We start from the raw sequence: 18,274 nt of genomic DNA on the forward strand, positions 1-18,274 counted from the left end.
GATTAACAGGCACTTCTGTGTGTGCAGATACTTGAAAGTTCTACATTTGACTCTTTTATAATGGGTATTTAAATTACATTTTGTGTAGTGTTTTAGTATGTTTTATTATTTATTCCTATTAGTCACAATAGTCTTAATTTTGTCATCCAAAAAGAGAGGCAACTTAAACTAGTCAGGTCAAAATATCCTTCTATAAACCTCATAAGATTATGAAGAAAAATAGAGACTGTTATTCTGTTCCATTTTTATATAGGTTTATATGTCCCAGAAATAGATTGAACTTCAATTAAGAAACTGTCATGTCTGTAATTTATTTTTATTATGTAGGAATATTTTTATTCACACATATATCTAACTTTTTCTGTAGGAAATTGTAATGGCATATTAAAGATTCAGCAATTTTTTGACATACTCTAGGTTGAAATCTCGGCTTAGTATAAATGCAATTTTGAGAATTGAAAATAATTGGTCATGAGGCTAGTGTAGCGTGTTACTTCTGTTCAAGAGCATTCAGGAATAAATTATAACCATGTCATTTAGAGATTTGTTTCATTGTCGTTTGTTATTACCGATCATGAGTTTAAAAAAGAGGTAAAAATACTACTACGACACGTGAATAAAGATGTGGTAGTGTAATCGTCACATTACCTGAATTAGATTCCGTGTATAATACATGCAATGCTTTACAGAAGTATGGCCATAATATCAGGCAAAACATTCTCCAAAAGAGAATTTAAACTGCAAGTCAGAGAATAAATCTTGAACATCTTTACGGGGATGTGATTAAAAAGTAATTTTTAGAGGAATTTACATGGGAAAGTTATGATAATTTTTATGAATTTGCCTTTTTGGTATTTTTGATTTTTGTTATTTGCAAAAGTTTTTGGTATTCTTTACTCTTCTAAGTAGTAGAGTCTGTAGGATACTTCATCTTTTTAAAAATTAAAAAAAATCTCCAAGACTATAAGCCATAGTATTGTCTACAATTATCTTCTGCTGATACTCAAGTTCTTTCATCAATTCCCTACCTATGTTTTTTACCTTATTTGGTTCTCACCTGCTTCATTATATACCCTAAACATTCTTGTCTTTCCTTATGCTGAAAACTCCACTCAGAATGCCCTGTCTTCTCTCTCCCTTATTCGAAAACCTACACAACCTTAAAACTTCCCTTTACGGAAGCTTCTGAATTCCTCAGCATACTACAGCCATTTCTCTTCCTTAACCTATATTCACTTAGTAAAGCCACCTATATACAGTATCTGCCACAGTCATTGATTTGCATATATTGCTATGCAATAGTTTTCATATGTGTAAGTATTTATATGGGTATATCATGTTTTATTATATATGTATATATGTTTTATTACACATAAATGTATACATACAGACATGGGAATTTTTTTGTATAGTGTGATTGTAAAGATCCTTCTGTCATCTACTTTTATTCCCATTTCTGTGTGAAGTAGACAAATTTGAATGAATGAGCTCCTTCCAACTCCAGGAATTCCACTGAAGGAATATTTAAAAGGCTAAAGATCCCTTTGTGCTATGAGAGTTATAATTTAACTGTTTTGTATTAATTGGGGCTACCTTGAGAACCCACTCACCCTTTATGACATCTCTTCAATGAGAATAAAAGCTAAATTCATATACTAATTTATAAAGGAAATAATTTTCAACTATTCACACTCCCTTCACCAAAGGAAGATTTCTAATTCTATCACCCATTGACTTTGTGCCACTATGCACATGTCATTGGGGAAAAATCTAACCTGAGCTACTCATCAAAGCCATTTTTGCCTAAGAGCCTAACATTATGAGGACACTGCCTATTGCATACCTTACATCAAAACCAATAGGAAAAAAAGTTATGTTGTAATTTGCCTCCTCATTATTTTATTGATTCATTCATTAGTTCAGTGTTTACCTAGTATGTTCATAAGTACTCTGTCTGGAGTGGGATTACATGCAGAATTTGAGAGTCTCCCTTATTCTACACACACACATACACACACACACACACACACACACACACATATGCACGTGCACGTGCATGCACACGCGCACACGGACAAAGGCTACAAAACAAGTCTCTTTACATGTTTGTAGACATTACCTCCATGCTCCTTTATCATTTTTCACATCAATTTCAGTTTCTTCCATGTTGTGTAGGTTGTCATTCATGTAGATGGTTAGAAACCATTAAAGCAGTCTCTGATAGCTACTTTTGAGTTTTCAGTAATCTCACACCTAAGGATTTTATGTCCATTTAGAATGTGTGTATGTGTTTGTGGATATGCAGTCTGAATAACGCATTCCCAGCTCTTCGAGCTAGGACCCTAAAAGTACCTAGGTGGGGAGGCTGAGGAAGAGCTATGGTTATTTGGGAAGTTGAGATGAAATTAGGACTACTGGGGTTGAGGCAGGGCCTTTGGGTGTTGGAGCTCCCAAGGAACTGGCAGTTCCTGGTAGAGGACTAAGGACTTTGAGGAAAATGATGCCTTTCAGGCTTTAGCAGTTGTTTTAGTTTTCATTTCTTTGGTTTTGCAGTACTAGTATTACTTTGGAAGGGAAGCAAGTCGTTGGAGGCTGAGTGGTGCGGGCAGAGGCAAATAATTTTGTAACATTAGATGGCCACTAGACTTTGCAAGTGTCTATATGTATGTTCTTTTATTTCTCTAGATATAAGTATATATATATGTATTTTAATGCATTTGACATTTTAAAAATTATGCCACTAGATGTCACCAGCAACCTCCTAGGGTTCCTGTGGCCTTAATTTGTAAAAACAAACAAAATAATTTGATACTTTGTTAGAATATCTTATCTAAGAATAATAAGTACTTATTTTGAAAGTAATAGAAGTATTTTTTGAGATATGAGGAGGATTTCAAACATCATAAAATATTTTGAAGTTATTTTTTAACCTGAGGTTTCTGTTCATGTGTAACAAGTTATTTTCACTTCCAGTATTCTGTGGACCAGTGAAATGGCATGAAGAACTATGTGTGAGACTGTCACAGTGTACCTGATGCCAGAGCTCTAAACTTCAGCTTCAGTACTTTATGATTCATGTATGCCATGATTTCATGAGTATTTGTGCTTAGGGTTTGGTTTTTTTCATCTGTTTTTGTAGAAGAAGTGTTTTTGGTGCTGCAGCCTATCAAAAGATCGTGTGATATTAATTTTTCAGCATCCATATCTGTGTGCTATTTACGTAGAAATGTCTAAACTTTTCCGATCTGTGCTCTGTTGTTTCAAGATATTCAGAACATTTTGATAGATGCCAAAGAGTGTTATGGGTATTTGCTCACCGGCTGAGAAAGAAAACAATCTAGAAATGTGAAAAAAATTTTTTTTCCATGAATTATAGTACATGTAATCATTTAGTCCTTAAAACATCAGGTAAAAATATTTTGAATTTTTTTTTCCCAGAAATGTATAAGAAAATTGTAGCAGTGGCCAATGTTCAATAGATACTAGTAATGTTATTTTAAATAATACAGTTACTATCTGGTCAAATCAGATTTACACTAGCAGGAAGATTCAGACTAACCTGTTGGTTTTTAGTCATCTGCTAGAACTCGCTGTTAGGTGATTGATATGAGATGACCAATTACCAAGCGGACTTTTTAGGGGTTATTAAAAGGTTAAGTTGTTCCTATTTCTCTCCCTTGGAAAAATTGTGCTTTCAATGCATCGAAAAGTATCTTAGGAAAAGCTGAAAAAGAGAATTACAAATACATTTTTTTCCCGAAACCAGTTCCACCAAGGAAAATACTAATGTCAATGTTATACCTTCATCACTCAAGATTTTTAAAAGTTGTTTTAGTTGCTGCAGTGAAGTGGGGGCTAATTTAACTAGTGCCTAGGCTAATGAAATATTTCCTTTCATACTGAAGTTGTTATATTAACCTTATAAGATTATCCTTAAATTTCTATTTTGCACATTTCTATTTTAGAACTATCAGTAAAAGGGACTTACCAACATTTTCCTCAAGACTGTGGTCGTTACTGTTTAGTTATGTTTGTAGGTAATGGGGCAAGCATTTGAAATCGCGCTGTGGTTGCTTGACCCGTGTAATCACCCTGGTGTGGAGAATGGGATGCAGTAAGTGCTGCTTGTCACTGGAAGGTGCTCTATTAGCCAGATGTCCAGTCACTCTCAACACCGAACCTCATGTGGGAGCACGCGGCTTGCTCGATCAGTGACAGTCCATCCTATGCTTCCAGTACGCAACTCCCTAGAAGGGGTCCGGCCTGGGATGTGACCGCGGCATCTAACTTCAGTCTGTCACTTACTTTATCATTTATAAATAGTTACATGATACAGAGTTTCATAAAATATTTTGAATTAGAGATGCCGATTTTGGGCAAAGTGCATTGACAATACATGATTTGCTTCCCACTAGAAAAATATGCTTACTTTTCTTACAAATTTATTAAAATTGCTAAAAATTTAATAGATCACTATTTTTTATCTCACAAAACTTGCGGTAGACATCTCATTTTTAATTTTTTTGTTTTTGGAGTTTAGTTTGCTAAACTTTTTTTTCTTTAGAAAGCTACCTCACTTACATTCTGGGCGGGACTGACAAATTATGGGTAATAATAATAGCAAATATCGATTGATTTCTTATTTGATGCCAGGCACTGTTCTAAATACAGTACTAAGAATTAGAGCTCACTGTTATCTGTTTCAGTTTTGTCATAATAATACTGTGTAACAAATACCCAATCAGCAAAATTTATTGGCACAAGTCTGCATATCGTCTGGGTGGTTTACACGGGTCTTAGCTGGTTTTGCTCATGTATCTGCAGTCAGCTGGAAAGTCAGCTATAGGTTGGTTTTGGTGATTTTTGAATCAGTCTTCTCATGGGTCTGTGACTTTAGCCGGAACAAATGGGCTGACTTGGCTTTGCTCTACATGGTCTCTCTTCTCCCAGCAGCCTAAATCGAGCTTGTCCTTATGGTGGTATCAGAGTTCTGAGAGAAAAAGAACAGAAACGCAGAAGGGTTCTTGAGGCCTAAGGTTAGAACTGGCACAAGGCACTTGTACCACATTCTCTGGGTCAATTCAAACCTCGAGGCTAGCCCGGAATCAAGGGGTAGGGAAGTAGATGCCACCATAGCGTGAAAAGAGCTGCGAAATCCCATTGTCATTGGTCAAATACGGGAGAGGGGAGAATTAGAGTCATTTTTGTAATCAGTCTGCCCCAGAGCCCCATTGTTCAAGTGAGAAAGCTCAAATGCAATGAGATTAGATAACTTGCCGCTAGAGTGAACTTGTGAACTTGACCTGGCCTGCAGTGGAACTTCACTTCCTAGGCCCCTACATTTCATTTTCAGCCCCTGGACATGTGGACAATGCTTTATTTTCTTGGCCACATTAGTTCTCTTTCTTCAATCTTGCCTGACTTTCAGAACAATTCAACTCACAGAAGTTATCCTACTAACAAAAGATGCTCTCTGAAAATACTTGGGGGCCCTGTTCTCCCAGCAGAGTCTTCATGAGTACACAGGGCTTCTGTTGACTTGAAAGTGAACTCTGGCTGTGGAGTGGGTATTACTCCCTTCAAAGAAAAAGAATAACTTCAAGGAAAAGGGGCCTTTATTCTCTCCCTGGGTATACGTTTTCTTGAAAGCTTGTTTATTGATTTTCCTTGTAACAACTGAGCTTGCACACTATAAAAGAAAAAAAAAAACACAAATAGAAGCAGGGAAATAATATCAATGATCAACAAGTTTATTCATTAGCTTTATCTCATTTGTAGTCAATCACACAGGACTGTGAAATAAAAAGCATCCTATGCCCCATCCCAGCTTTTATCATGGAGTCCATTGAATTTAGCAGATCAGAAGGGAAAGCAACTTAAACTTTCAAGCAAGGGTCCATTCCCATTAAAAGTGATTGTGCCTTAATTAATGTCCTCGTGTGAGGAGAGCGCCGAAAGCAGAGTGACCTGAAGAAAACATGCCTCTTCGATGCGATGACACCAGGTACAATCCAAGTGGCACTGATTCGGCTCTCTCATCAGTTTGTCACATTGCCCAAAATAACCTTCATTAACATTGTTCCTATCGGAAGGCGGCTCCCTAAATTTCTGACTCATGTGATGACACTTAAAAAGTCCTATGATCCGATAATTTTGGAAAATGCTAAACTTTGTATCTTTTGTGGTTTTATGATGCATATTAGACTATCAGTCTCTGAAATTTCTGCTGTAAAGAAACTTGTTTAACTTTGTTTAACCCAGTGTTCCCTAAAATTAATGGGCCGTGAAACCTTTAATACTTCAGTATATTGCCATATAATAAATACTCATTGCATCCAGTAGTACTAGGTTTCAGTGAAGCGCACTTTGTGAAATGCTGCTTTAGAATAAAATATTCCCAAGAGGGCTTGTTTTACAACACGAAAGTTACCTGGTAAGAGTAACACTTTGGCCTTTGGCATCCACCTATACAGATCAAGTTTCCTAAATGAGCAGGAGCCTAAGACCCTGATGGTGTGGGAGAGGCCATAATGCGGAGTGTCTCCTAAAGAGGCCTGTTTTCAGGAGGGTTTCTAGGAAGTCGGAGGATGGCCAGTCATCTCCGGCAACAGTTTTCCTTGGACATGATTCTTTCAGGGCTATGTTTCTAGGAAGGTCAATTTTAGAAGGTGTCTAAAGGGAGATGATTATCTGAACAAAATTTTAATAGCTCCAGTGACTTCAAGATGGTGTTCAGTCACTCCCTTCCCCTTCACAAATTGCCATTTTCCTGAAGAGTAATTACTCTCACTGTTTCTGCTTCCTCACCAGCCAACTATTCATTCACTCTCTGACTTATCACATTCACTCTTTCATTCTAGGACAACTCTTCTATCTCAAATAAACAGTTAGTTTCTCTTTGCTATAGGTAGTGAACTCTATGTGGGTGAATTTACTGGCCTCTGCACTTTTGAATTCTACCTAACCGTTTTTGAGTTCCACATTTCTATCTTTGGCCCAGGGCACAGTTCTAAGCTTCCAAATTGTGTTGCCACAGGCACCTTGAACTTACATCCAAAACTGATCTGACAAAGTTGTACTCGAAACCTCATTCTTCTATAGGTCATTGGAATAACCATCATTCATTGTCACCCGAGCCAGAAACCTGGGAGTCATCCTTTTTTTTCTTTTTTGGCTCGTACCCCCTCATAATCAATCACATTTTTCAATATGTCTCCCCTAACCCATGATCCCCATCTCTTCCTTTTTTTTATTAATTTTTATTTTTCAATTACAGTTGACATTCGATATCGTTTTATATTAGTTTCATGTGCACAGCATAGTGGTTAGACATTTATATAATTTATGAAGCGATCCCCCTGATTAGTATCCACCTGACACTATACTTAGTTATTACAATATTGGTGACTATATTCTCTAAGCTTCACTTCACATCCTCGTGACTATTTTGAAATTACAAATTTGTACTTAATCGCTTCCCCTTTTTCACCCAGTCCCCCAAACCCCCTCCCATAGGGCAATGACCAGTTTGTTTTCCGTATCTATGAGTCTGTTTCCTTTCTGATTGTTTATTTTGTTCATTAGATTCCACATGTCATTGAGATCCTATGGTATTTATCCTTCTCTGTCTGACTTAGCCATCTCCTTCCATTCCTTAGGTTGCAGAGTCAAATCCTAGCTCTTCTACCTGCCATCTGAGTGACCTTGAACAAATTTTCTAGTCTCTTAATGCCTCGGTTTCTCATCTGTATGATGGGGATAATAGCACTAAGTGAGAGAGTTATTGTGGATTTATGAAAATTAAATAGGGATAAATTAGGAGAGTAGAGAAAAGATTAAGTTGACTTTTTTTTTTGTCTTCCTATGGAAGGAAAAATGTACATTTTTGTTTTCAGGGGAAAGATCTTAATGGATTAGTTCGTGTTTTCACAGGAGCAAATATCTTTCAAAATGCTATCATAGTGGATAAAAAACCCTAACATTAATATTTTTCTCTTTTTATTATGTAATTATGGGCTATTGAAAGAAAAATAAAGGAATAAAATTGAACTATCTTTACCACCCTTTAGGCCAACTGAAGTGATTGTGTGTACGCTGAAGTAGATAAAAAAAAAAAGGACCCAAAAGCAGCATTCCTAAATCATTTGCATTATCTGTTCAACCAGGCCAATGTTTTGGTATCTGCGTCTTGCAGGGTTAGCCAGAAAGAACTCTGCTAACATAGGATTAAGACCTGGCTATGACTTTCTGACAATTTCATATAAAATCTCTTAGTTTTTGCTTAATAGATAAAAGCCCTTTTAAAAATTGTATTACACATAGAGCTGCATAGACTAGTGTGGGAGTTACATAGCCATGTGTACTCAAGCCTACTGTCATCAAGCCTACATGATTGATAACAATTATTCCTTCTTTCAATAATATTATTGGCCTCCTACTATGGGCCGCCAATTCTGGATGCTGGGGATATAGTAGTCTACAAAATAGACAGAAGTTCTTGTCCTGCTGGATCTAATGTCCCAGTAAGAAGAGTAGACACTAAATAAAATACATAATTGTATGATAATTTAGACAAGGACTATGGAGAAAAGTAATGCAGGAAAGGGAGGCAGGGCATCTTGCAGTGGAAGCAGAACTGTGTATTTAAAGAGGGAGGCCTGGAAGTTCTCACTAAGGTGCTATTTGAGTAAAGATATGAAGGAGGTCACAGGGTCAGTGAGTGGTTCTGATCAAAGGGATGAGGCGATCTGGCTTTCCTTTTACCAAGGTCACTTGGGCCAGCCTTTGAGAATAGACAAAGGGGATACCAGTCACTAGCCTATTGCAGTGATTGAGGCCAGAGAGCTAGTATCAGAGGTGATAAGTGGCAGGGATAAACTTCAGTCTCAATATATGTGGTATGTCTGAGGCCCGTAGTTGGATCTGCAGAAATCTGTCAGGATTTTAGGGGAAGGCTAAAGGAGAAGAACCAGAGATCAAAACCTAGAGAGAAACGCCATAGAGATAGCAGGAGAATCATCGGAAAGCGATGTCATAGAACCCGAAGGCAATGCCAGCTTTAAGGAGGTCTGAGCAGTGTTCAGCACTGCAGAGAATTCAACTACGAGCATACCCGAAGAGGGGGTACATCATATCTGACAAATAAAAGGCCCTCGGCGAGATTATCCGGAGCAATTTTAGTGGGTTTGCTGAAGCAGAAACAGTAGATTGAGGCAGGGAAGTGAAAAGGCAGAGACAGAGAATACAGATTACCCACTCGTGAAGCTTGATAAACACAGACTGGTGGTTCTTTTTTTTTTTTTTTTAAACCACCATCCATAGTAAGAAATAAATTTTATATTGTGATCCACACATGCATACACACACCAGTATCCATAGTTTTTTTTGTGTGTATGATATGATTACTACTTTTTATACGTGCCACTCATTTTATTTTCTCTTCTATATAATTTCTTTTAAAAAATGCTCGCCACAACCCACTAAATTGATTTCATCACCCACTCTGGGGTCTTGACTTGTGATTTGGGAAACATGATCATGGGCACGATCAAGATGAAAGATGGCCTTAGAACCACGGCCCACATTCCCTACGTGCTGTCAGTCTCTTATTTTGGCACTTGGGTTGAAACTTTCCCTTACATATGGAGTTTTTACCCTTCTGTCTGTATTCACAAACTGTAAATCAATAGAACAGCTAGTCCAAATTGATTTAAATATCATTAAGGCTCAGTGTGCAGCAGACATTGGCTGTGCTCACACAGAAGTGTGTCTCCTGCCAACTAAACAATATGGGCTCGTTTCCAACTTTGATTTGATCCCATCTCTCTGACATGTGAGCTGGAGATCCGTGACCCATGGCAGAGTGGGTTAACTGTGGCGAGGAACTTTGACGTCAGTTGGGATTTAGAATGGACCAGTCTTGAACAGTCCTTTGTATATACTAGGCTAATAAGAATTTATCCAATAAGCAAAATGCATTAAGTAATACATTTTTTTTGAAAACCAGAAAACTTAGAGTAAGTCAGCAAAACTGATTTATTCCTGTTGTATAAATCTGCGCCAATTTAATAGTAAAGCTTATAGGATGCTGTAAAAAATAAGCTTTACTCTAAAGGAAATTTAAAGGAGGAGACAATGAGCATTAGGTCCCCTCATCTCCAAGATCGGGCTGTGATTAAGATGAGCAGAAGGACGAAGCTGAAGATCTTTGAGAGAAGAGGATAATTAGGGAGGGGATGTATGAGGGGAGATGGCGGGAGGGTTCCCCTTAAAGAAGAGAGGCCTGCTGCCCTTCGATGTTGGATGCTTCCAGTTGCAGTTAAGTTCACAGGCTGAGAATGGGGAGATGAGGAGCCTGTTCACCAATGTCTTCTTTTCTTTGTGAATTAGCAGTCAAAATCTTCAGCTGAGAGTGAGAGGGCATGTGTTAGGAGGATGTTCGAGGACAGTACTGATGTTTTGGAGTTGTCATTGGTCAGAAGGAATTGATCCAAAGTAAGAGGATTGATGGGCATGATGGATCAGTACTTATCTATCGGGAATCTCAAATTCTGTTTCTTTCTCATTGGCTTAAAGCCAAGATCATGAATCGATCATTCACAACAGCTGAGTAGAGCCCATAGCTTTGTTTTGTTTGTTTCCCATTATTTTAATAAGCCAGATTTAAAAACAAGTAGCCTCCCATGCAAATTTTAGATTTCCAGGTTGAAAAAAAAAAAAAAAACAACAATCAGAAGGTCTGATTATTCACTGTTGATGAATAATATCTGTTCCCTTTAGAAAAGGCCCTCATTCTTCTTTCAGCTCAGCCCCCATGGTCACAGAATATGCATTTACCCATGACTCTCACTTACAACGCTTGTCTGGCCCCTGTGGGCCTATGAATGTGAAATCCCCGCTTTAAATTTCAGCCTATGGAGTTTGTCTTTTAAATAAATAGTGAAGGTAGGCTTACTTATTTAGCCTCAGCCTAGGCTGGTTTTAGCTCAGTGAATTAATGGTTTTCAAGGTCTAGTCACCAGCTCTGATGACTGAGCTCTGAGTATTGGTTCGTGTCAATAAAACATAGGAGACAGATTTATAAACAAGCACATACTCCTGACTGGACTAGATGATCAGGGCATCCTTTTCTGTGTGTAAGACTATTTAGCAGCCTAAATTATTTATTCAGTCAATCAGAATTGTTATTAAGTACCCACCACGAGTCAAGAAGTCTGCTAGTTTCTGGATATACAAAGGCAAGTAAAATATATATGGATACATATGCTCCCTCACCCCAATATAGCTTAAAACACAGAAGGGGGGCACGTACATTTTAACAACTACAACAGTGCCATCCTCTGAGTACGCTGTGGGTATTCAGAGCCAAGATAATGGCTGTGAGTGCTAGGGTCTGATCATGTTAGCTAGGAGTGGGAAAGAGTGTTCAAATGAGGGAAATTGCATTTGCAAGAGATGTGAGAGCATGAGATTTGATGGAGGGGTAGGGCTGAGGGGACTGACCTGTGACTGTAACAGAGAGGACAGGAATAAAGGCTGAGAGAGTACCAGAGGCCAGGTCATGTACCATCTGGCAAAATGTCTTAATGGATCTGGATTTTCTGCCACATGCAACAGGAGCCTCCAGATGCCATCAAATGGTTTTAATTTGAGAAGTGACTTCATTAGATTTGTACTTAGGAAGATCACTCAGATTGCATTGTGGAGAGTATACACCAAGGAACAGGACCGGCAGCTTGGAATTACTTTCCAGTATATACTGAATAGCTAACTCTTTGCCAGCACTGTGACAAGATCTCGTGCATTATCTTCCTTGATTCTTAAAATAGTCCTATGAGGTTGGGCTTTATAATTACTCCAGTTGTAAAGATGAAGAAATGAAAGCCTAGAGAGATTAAATAAATTGTTGAAAGTGGTGCAATAAATAAATGGCAGAGTTAGGATTCAATTCCTGCCAAGAAAATTTATGCTCTTAACCATTAGGCTATATCACCTCTAGTCGCATCTATCCAAGAGTCTGTATATATATGGTCCAGGGCAGTAGAACAGGCTGCAGAGAAGAAGTAGACTGCTTTTGGAAGTGAGGAGAATATGATTGACTTGTTTTTGTGTGAGGAGGGCAGCGGGGTTTGGATGGGGTTAAAAGGAGAGAAGGATAATATCTAGGCTTTTAACTACATCAGTTAAGTGAATGATGAACCAGTTCATGGGAGATAATGATAAATTCAATTGAATATGTTAGATTCAAGGTGCTGTGGTAGGGCCTATAGGAGCTGTCCAGCACAGAAGTGTTAGCAATAGTCCTAAACGCCAAAGTCGCCACCAAATTAGAGGGATGTAGAACACTGGCCAGGAAATGCATTTAGATGGAGAATACAAGATGACCTAGGAGAAGCAGGAGCAGGAATAGTCAGAGGGAAGAAGAACTAATAAAAGGCATCAAGAACAGGAGTTGGAGAGAAACCCAGGAGGGTAGGGTGACTTTGAAGAAGGAAACAAGGGACAGTAATATTAAACGTTTCTGAAATGCTAGATAACATAAGAACAAAAAAAATAGTTGATCAGCAATTAGTCAAGTAACAAAGTAACAGTGAGGAAGTCACTTTTTGTGAAAAGTAGGGGCAGAATCCAGATTACCATGGACTGAAGAATGAGTCGAGGGTGAAAAGTAATACAAAGAATGGACATTTATTTATTTAAAGAGGGTCGTGAGAGGAAAGAATGAGGGCTGTGACTATGAAGAACAGGGTTTCGAGAGATAAAACAATCTTCGGCATGTTTACCTGCTGATAGTAAAACGTGAGTAGAGAAAAGTAGTTGAAAAGGAGGAGGGAGAAGATGCAGGAAAAGATATGCGAGTGATTGAATTTCTTGAGCAAATGAGAAGAGATCACACACAGTGCATTGGTGGACGATGAATTTTAAATTTATTTGCCCATGGTAATTGTCTTAGTCTGCTTGGGCTGCTATAACAAAAATACCATAGACTGGTTGGCTTAAACAACAAACATTTCTTTCTCAGAGTTCTGGAGGATAGGAAGTCCAAGTTCACTGTGCCACTGATTTGGTTAATTGTAAGTGAGGGCCCTCTTCCTTCTCAATTTTTATATGGTAGGAAAAGAGTGAGCGAGCGAGCGAGCTAGCGAGTACGCACACTCTCTGGTGTCCCTTCTCATAAGGGCACTGATCCCATGATGAGGTTGCTGCACTCATGACCTAGTTACCTCCCAAGATCCCACCCCCTAATACTATTGTATTAGGGATTAGGGTTTTAACATATGAATTCTGCGGGGACACAAACATTCAGTCCATTGCAGGAATAGAAGGAAAAAGTAAAAAAAAAATAATATTTGTAGGAGTCTATAGATGTGTAAGTTTTATGGCAAAAGTTAGGCTTTCGTTTGTTCTGTGAAGTCATGGAAGTCACAGATTTCTTAGTTATAAAAGATTTAAATAGAAATGTCCCAAGGGATAGATTTACCAAATTATATGTAATTTATACATCGTTGTACTTACCATCGTATAACTAAATGCAATTTCTTTCTTTCTTTCTTTCTTTTTTACTGCAACATTCTTATGGCACAAGTTTTCCACTGATTTATTGCTGAAAATGAGCTCTTTTGAAGTGTGTTCGCTGTGCTGTTCATTGCCCCTCCCGTACTCGTCCCCGTACCCCCATCATGGCAGTTCCTTCTGTCACTGCTTTTTAAAGTTTCATGTGCGTTCTGGAATGGGTTCCTGTGGTTCGTCCATTCTGGCCTCCTTAGCCTGCTGTCCTGTTGCATCCTGGGTTGCTGATGAGGACTTGCGTCCCCTGCATTGTGAAGCACAGCTCCTTCTATTAGTCATTCCTTCTGATGCATCCTCGTTGGCTTTGAGCAGGGGAGGCACTACTAGTCTCCTTTTGCTCTAAGGGCTGTCGTTGCTCCTGGCTACTTAAGTCCTAGGTTTTGGATGCACTGTCTCCCTCCAGAACATGTTCTCATATTAAGCTGCCTTGAATGGTAAAACTCTGAAAATTGACCACCCTTCTGCTTGGGTGCTACAGGAAAAAAGCAGAGGCTGTGTGAGTCCACTCATTCCTAGCCCAGGATATCTCCCTTTCACTGCTGGAACTGTCCCAATGTCCTGTATGCTTCAGAGTTTGGCACCAATGTATTCTGTCCTCAAAGAGAAGAGCCACGTACATTTTCAGGATGAATTCTGAGGAAGGTTGACAGTTGCAACATTCATTATTTCAGGGATAATTTAGGAAATTAAACAGCTCCAGAGAATATTTATTTACTGTACCCATAAACACTAAACCCTATGTACCAAGCCCTACACTGGTTTGTTTAATGGGACTCACTGAACTCGCGACTAAATTTGGGAGTTTGTTTTTACTTTTTTTTTGAAGCTGTGGTTCTTCCTAGCTTTCTTAACAATCTGTTTGAGGCTAATCCTGTCATTGCCCCTCAAGATGTCCCCTTAACCTATATCCTGTTTTCCCTGAGAATACTCACTGGCAGCACTTGTGGCCTCAGCGTTTACCCCAAGATAACTTGCAGATTACAGTCCTAACTTTACCCCCAAAGTTTGCCACGAAATATCTCGCCTGTATTATTATTTTTGCATCGCTTTGGAAATGACATCATGCTACTGAGAGCATTCTGTTTTTAGTAGTGGTATTTCCATTTACAAAATATAGTAATTCTCGATTGCTGAAAATGTCAAACCCTAGAAAATGTAGCATTCCTATACATGATGTTAACCTCATTCTCCAACAGTTGTTAGCCAAAGATTCATTTGATGAATCCAATTTATGTATGCATTTGTTACATTAGGATTAGAGACAAGTTCTGTTTAGAAATAACTCCAAGAACAGTTTTCATATTTTATTTTCACATTGAAAACCAGTCGGATTTGCTTCAGCCTCAAAGAGCGTGTTTATGTAAAATTAAATTAATGTTGGCAGTGATACATTTTTTTTTTTTTTTCTAAACAGGAAATGGTTTAACAGTAAATCTGGCCACCATAGTATTGTGGCCTGACCGTTGAACCCAACTAACTGCAAAAACATATTATTGTTATGGCAAGGTATTTACTCATCTTTTTAAAAAGTAAAAACCTTTTACTAATTTAAAATATCAGAATTCAAATACAGATTTGTTGTGTGTGAGTAGTGACTTTGTTTGGAAGGACCAATACCAGGGGTATTCATGAAACCTCTTGGACTCAAACTCATTGTCTCAGGGTGTGGAGCTGATGCAGTCCCTTCTGTCAATACTTTTTGGCAGTTGAGGACACGATGGCTAGCCCATGTGTGTTAATGAAAGGATGGGAATGCCTTTGAAAGGCTCAAAGAAAACAGGAAAGAGAGTAATAGGTACTGTATCACTTTTCTTCCTAAGTTCTCCCTTTTCATCACTAGGTATTATTATCTGCATTTTGGAGATATGGGGGTCAATGCTAAAAGGGTTAATTAAGTAACTTCTCCAAAGTGACAATGCTAGCAAGTTTCTGAACCAGGCGTAAACCCACATCTTTATGATTCCAGAGCAAGTGCTCTAGCTATACTAGTCTTTCTTCAGTTTGTATAGATATAAACACTTATTTATAAAAAGACCTTCTTCAGTGTCATCTAACTTTATATGGAGCCAACACCAAGATCAGAAATTCTGTGGAAACAGAGTAGGAAAAAATTATTTGCAAAGATGAATCTTTATTCCCCCAAAATGTTATATTTCATCAATCCAAAGTAAATCCAAATGCTATGCTTTTAAATAATCATCTGCTGAAAAAAAAATGGTCTATTTATATATAGTTTGGAATAAGTAGCTTTCTGGATTAAGACAAAATTGGTATAAAGAAGAACAGATCGTTTTGAAGATTTCCTCATCATTAAGAATTCTGTGAACCGCACACATGAAATAAATTCCACCAACGCCAGTTTGGAGTTTCTCATGTCTTATGGTAATAGTTTGAACTTAAAAGGTTGCTTTTATTAAGAAACTAAAGCTTAAAGAGGCTGAGGCTATGAAAGCAGAGGAAAGGTGATGTGTGAAGTTATAAGTCAGGAAAATCTTGAACAGGTAGGACTGCAAACGAACCTCTCAGACTAAGCTGGGCCAGGCCTGGGTGGGCTTTCAATGGCCCGTTTTGGTGTAGTTCATTTTATGTTGAGTTCTCATAATATCTAGGTATTCCTCGTATTTACTTACATTTGGAAAACTCATTGTCGACCTACGTAGGTGTTTATTATGCTAGCCATTTGGCAGGACCTATTATCCACAGTGCCAGACTTTCAGACTCCAAATAGTTGACTCTGTTCTCTGTGCATCAGGATGGAGGGACCAGCCCCTGACATTTGAATATACACAATAATTCATGAAGGCATGTGCTAGCAGAAATGGTAACTTTCCAGCTGGTGTTCAAAGCAAGGTCCCCAGTTTCACAGATGCCAATAAATATTTGGTGAACGAGAAGGCAGATCCCTTTTCCTTTCTTTGAAACCTTAACTTTTCCCTGGCTTAATGCTTCTTGTTACCATATTCCATTTGCGGGTGTTTCTGATGATCATTTCAGCCTAATGCACCTACTGGAGTGTGACTGCCCTTGATGTGATTGGATCTATGTGCCATTCCTTCAAGGCTGGACTAGAGTTGACCTTTGTGATTTTATTAGGCAAACCACACCCTTTTGGGCACAGCCTACTGTCCAGACAGACACTAGGTAGGAGGGCATGTCCCCTGAGCACCATGGTAACGGAACGGATGTGATGTCTTCTCCCCTCATCATGCCTCAGTCAGAGGGCCGGTTAATCATGACACAGCTTGGCTCTTGTCCGCACGTTCCTCACACTTTCACGCAGAGGCTGTGCTAACAATAGCATGCAGACCAGATTGTTCTAGCTCTCTGACTTTTTCTGTGATTCCTGCTGCCTTCACGGGATGCCCTTATTCCCACCTGTTCTCTAAGACTGGCCTCTCATCAGCCCTGAAATCTTCCTAATAAATCTCTTTATGGTTGAAGGTAGCCAGAGCCAATGTGTTTTCCATTTGTAACTCTAACATATGATCTTAAAAATTTCTGAGATGACAAATGTTTAAATCATCTGAGTTTCAACATTTTGTAATATTTTAGGTACAACATTAAGTATTCTTGGCTCAGATAGTTTTTATATTGAAAATTGGCATGAACATATACATTTAAGACATTTCGCTGATGCTTAAACACAAAACTGCACATAATTTCAGAGGAAGGTCATGTGACCTGATTCTAAGAACAAATTATGATCTGAGGTAGGGAAAAGCACCTGCTGCGACATTGAAGGTATCCATTCCAAGGGAATAACTTAAGACAAAAAGAAAGGATTAGTAAATTGGACAAATATGCAATGTCTAGCTTTTTTCTTAATGAGAATGCTCTTAAATTTTTCAAAAAGAAGTAATAAAGGGGTTAATAGAATTTGAAACATATTTAGAAGAAAAGAAATTCTCTGTCTTACAATGGGAGGAAACATAAAAGGATAATTCTATAGAAATTTGACTGACAGGTCCCATCTTTGAAGATCTGATTCCCTATGGATTGAATTGAAGGAATACTGGATATACTACAGAGAAGAATTATTAAAACCAAATTCAACTCAGAATTGTGTATGTATGAGGAAGAGAAACCACGCAGGCTCTCCATCTAGTGCATTTTTTAAGTTAAGAATGACAGCTCATAATTTGATGCCTTCATTTTAAATAATAAAAGGTTTATACAAATACCCATGACTGAAGTCAGATTCCTCATTTATTGAGCCTAATCTCCTCACCCTCTGCCCCACCCTTTGTAGCTTTTGAAATTACTGCTTGGCATCACCATAACCATAGACTAAAGACATCTTCCTCTGACTCTTGCATCCTATCTTAACTAGAGAGGCAAATCACTTTCAGTTGCCGGTAACTTTGATGATTGTTTAGCTATTGATCATGGTTACATGACCACTGGTTATGCAATGAAGATGCCATTGGTGATATGACAACAGAAGTTTTGATAGAATAATGAGGGCAAATGTTTGATTGCTATGGTTTCAAGGAAGGATGGAAAAGACAGTTTGAGGACCAAGAGTACAAGCAAATCTATTAAGATGTTTTACTGTATAGGGAGGGAGAGAAAGGGCGTGGTTGCTAAATAAAGTTTTTTTTTTTTTTAAGGTGGCAGATGTAACAACATGTTTTTATGCTGATGAAAAGACCCAGGGGAGAGGGAGAAACTGTGTAGGAAAGAAAAGGAAGAAATGCTGAAATGA

The 18,274-nt window shown here is 38.3% G+C and overlaps 1 protein-coding gene across 4 annotated transcripts in view; it reads left to right on the forward strand.

The window, feature by feature from the left end:
• The window catches only part of INPP4B (inositol polyphosphate-4-phosphatase type II B), a 610,870-nt gene that overhangs the window by 101,063 nt on the left and 491,533 nt on the right, over nt 1-18,274 (forward strand). The window lies entirely within an intron of this gene.

The sequence above is a fragment of the Pteropus vampyrus genome, unplaced genomic scaffold (genome assembly GCF_000151845.1).
Source record: "Pteropus vampyrus isolate Shadow unplaced genomic scaffold, Pvam_2.0 Scaffold229, whole genome shotgun sequence".
NCBI lineage: Eukaryota > Metazoa > Chordata > Mammalia > Chiroptera > Pteropodidae > Pteropus > Pteropus vampyrus.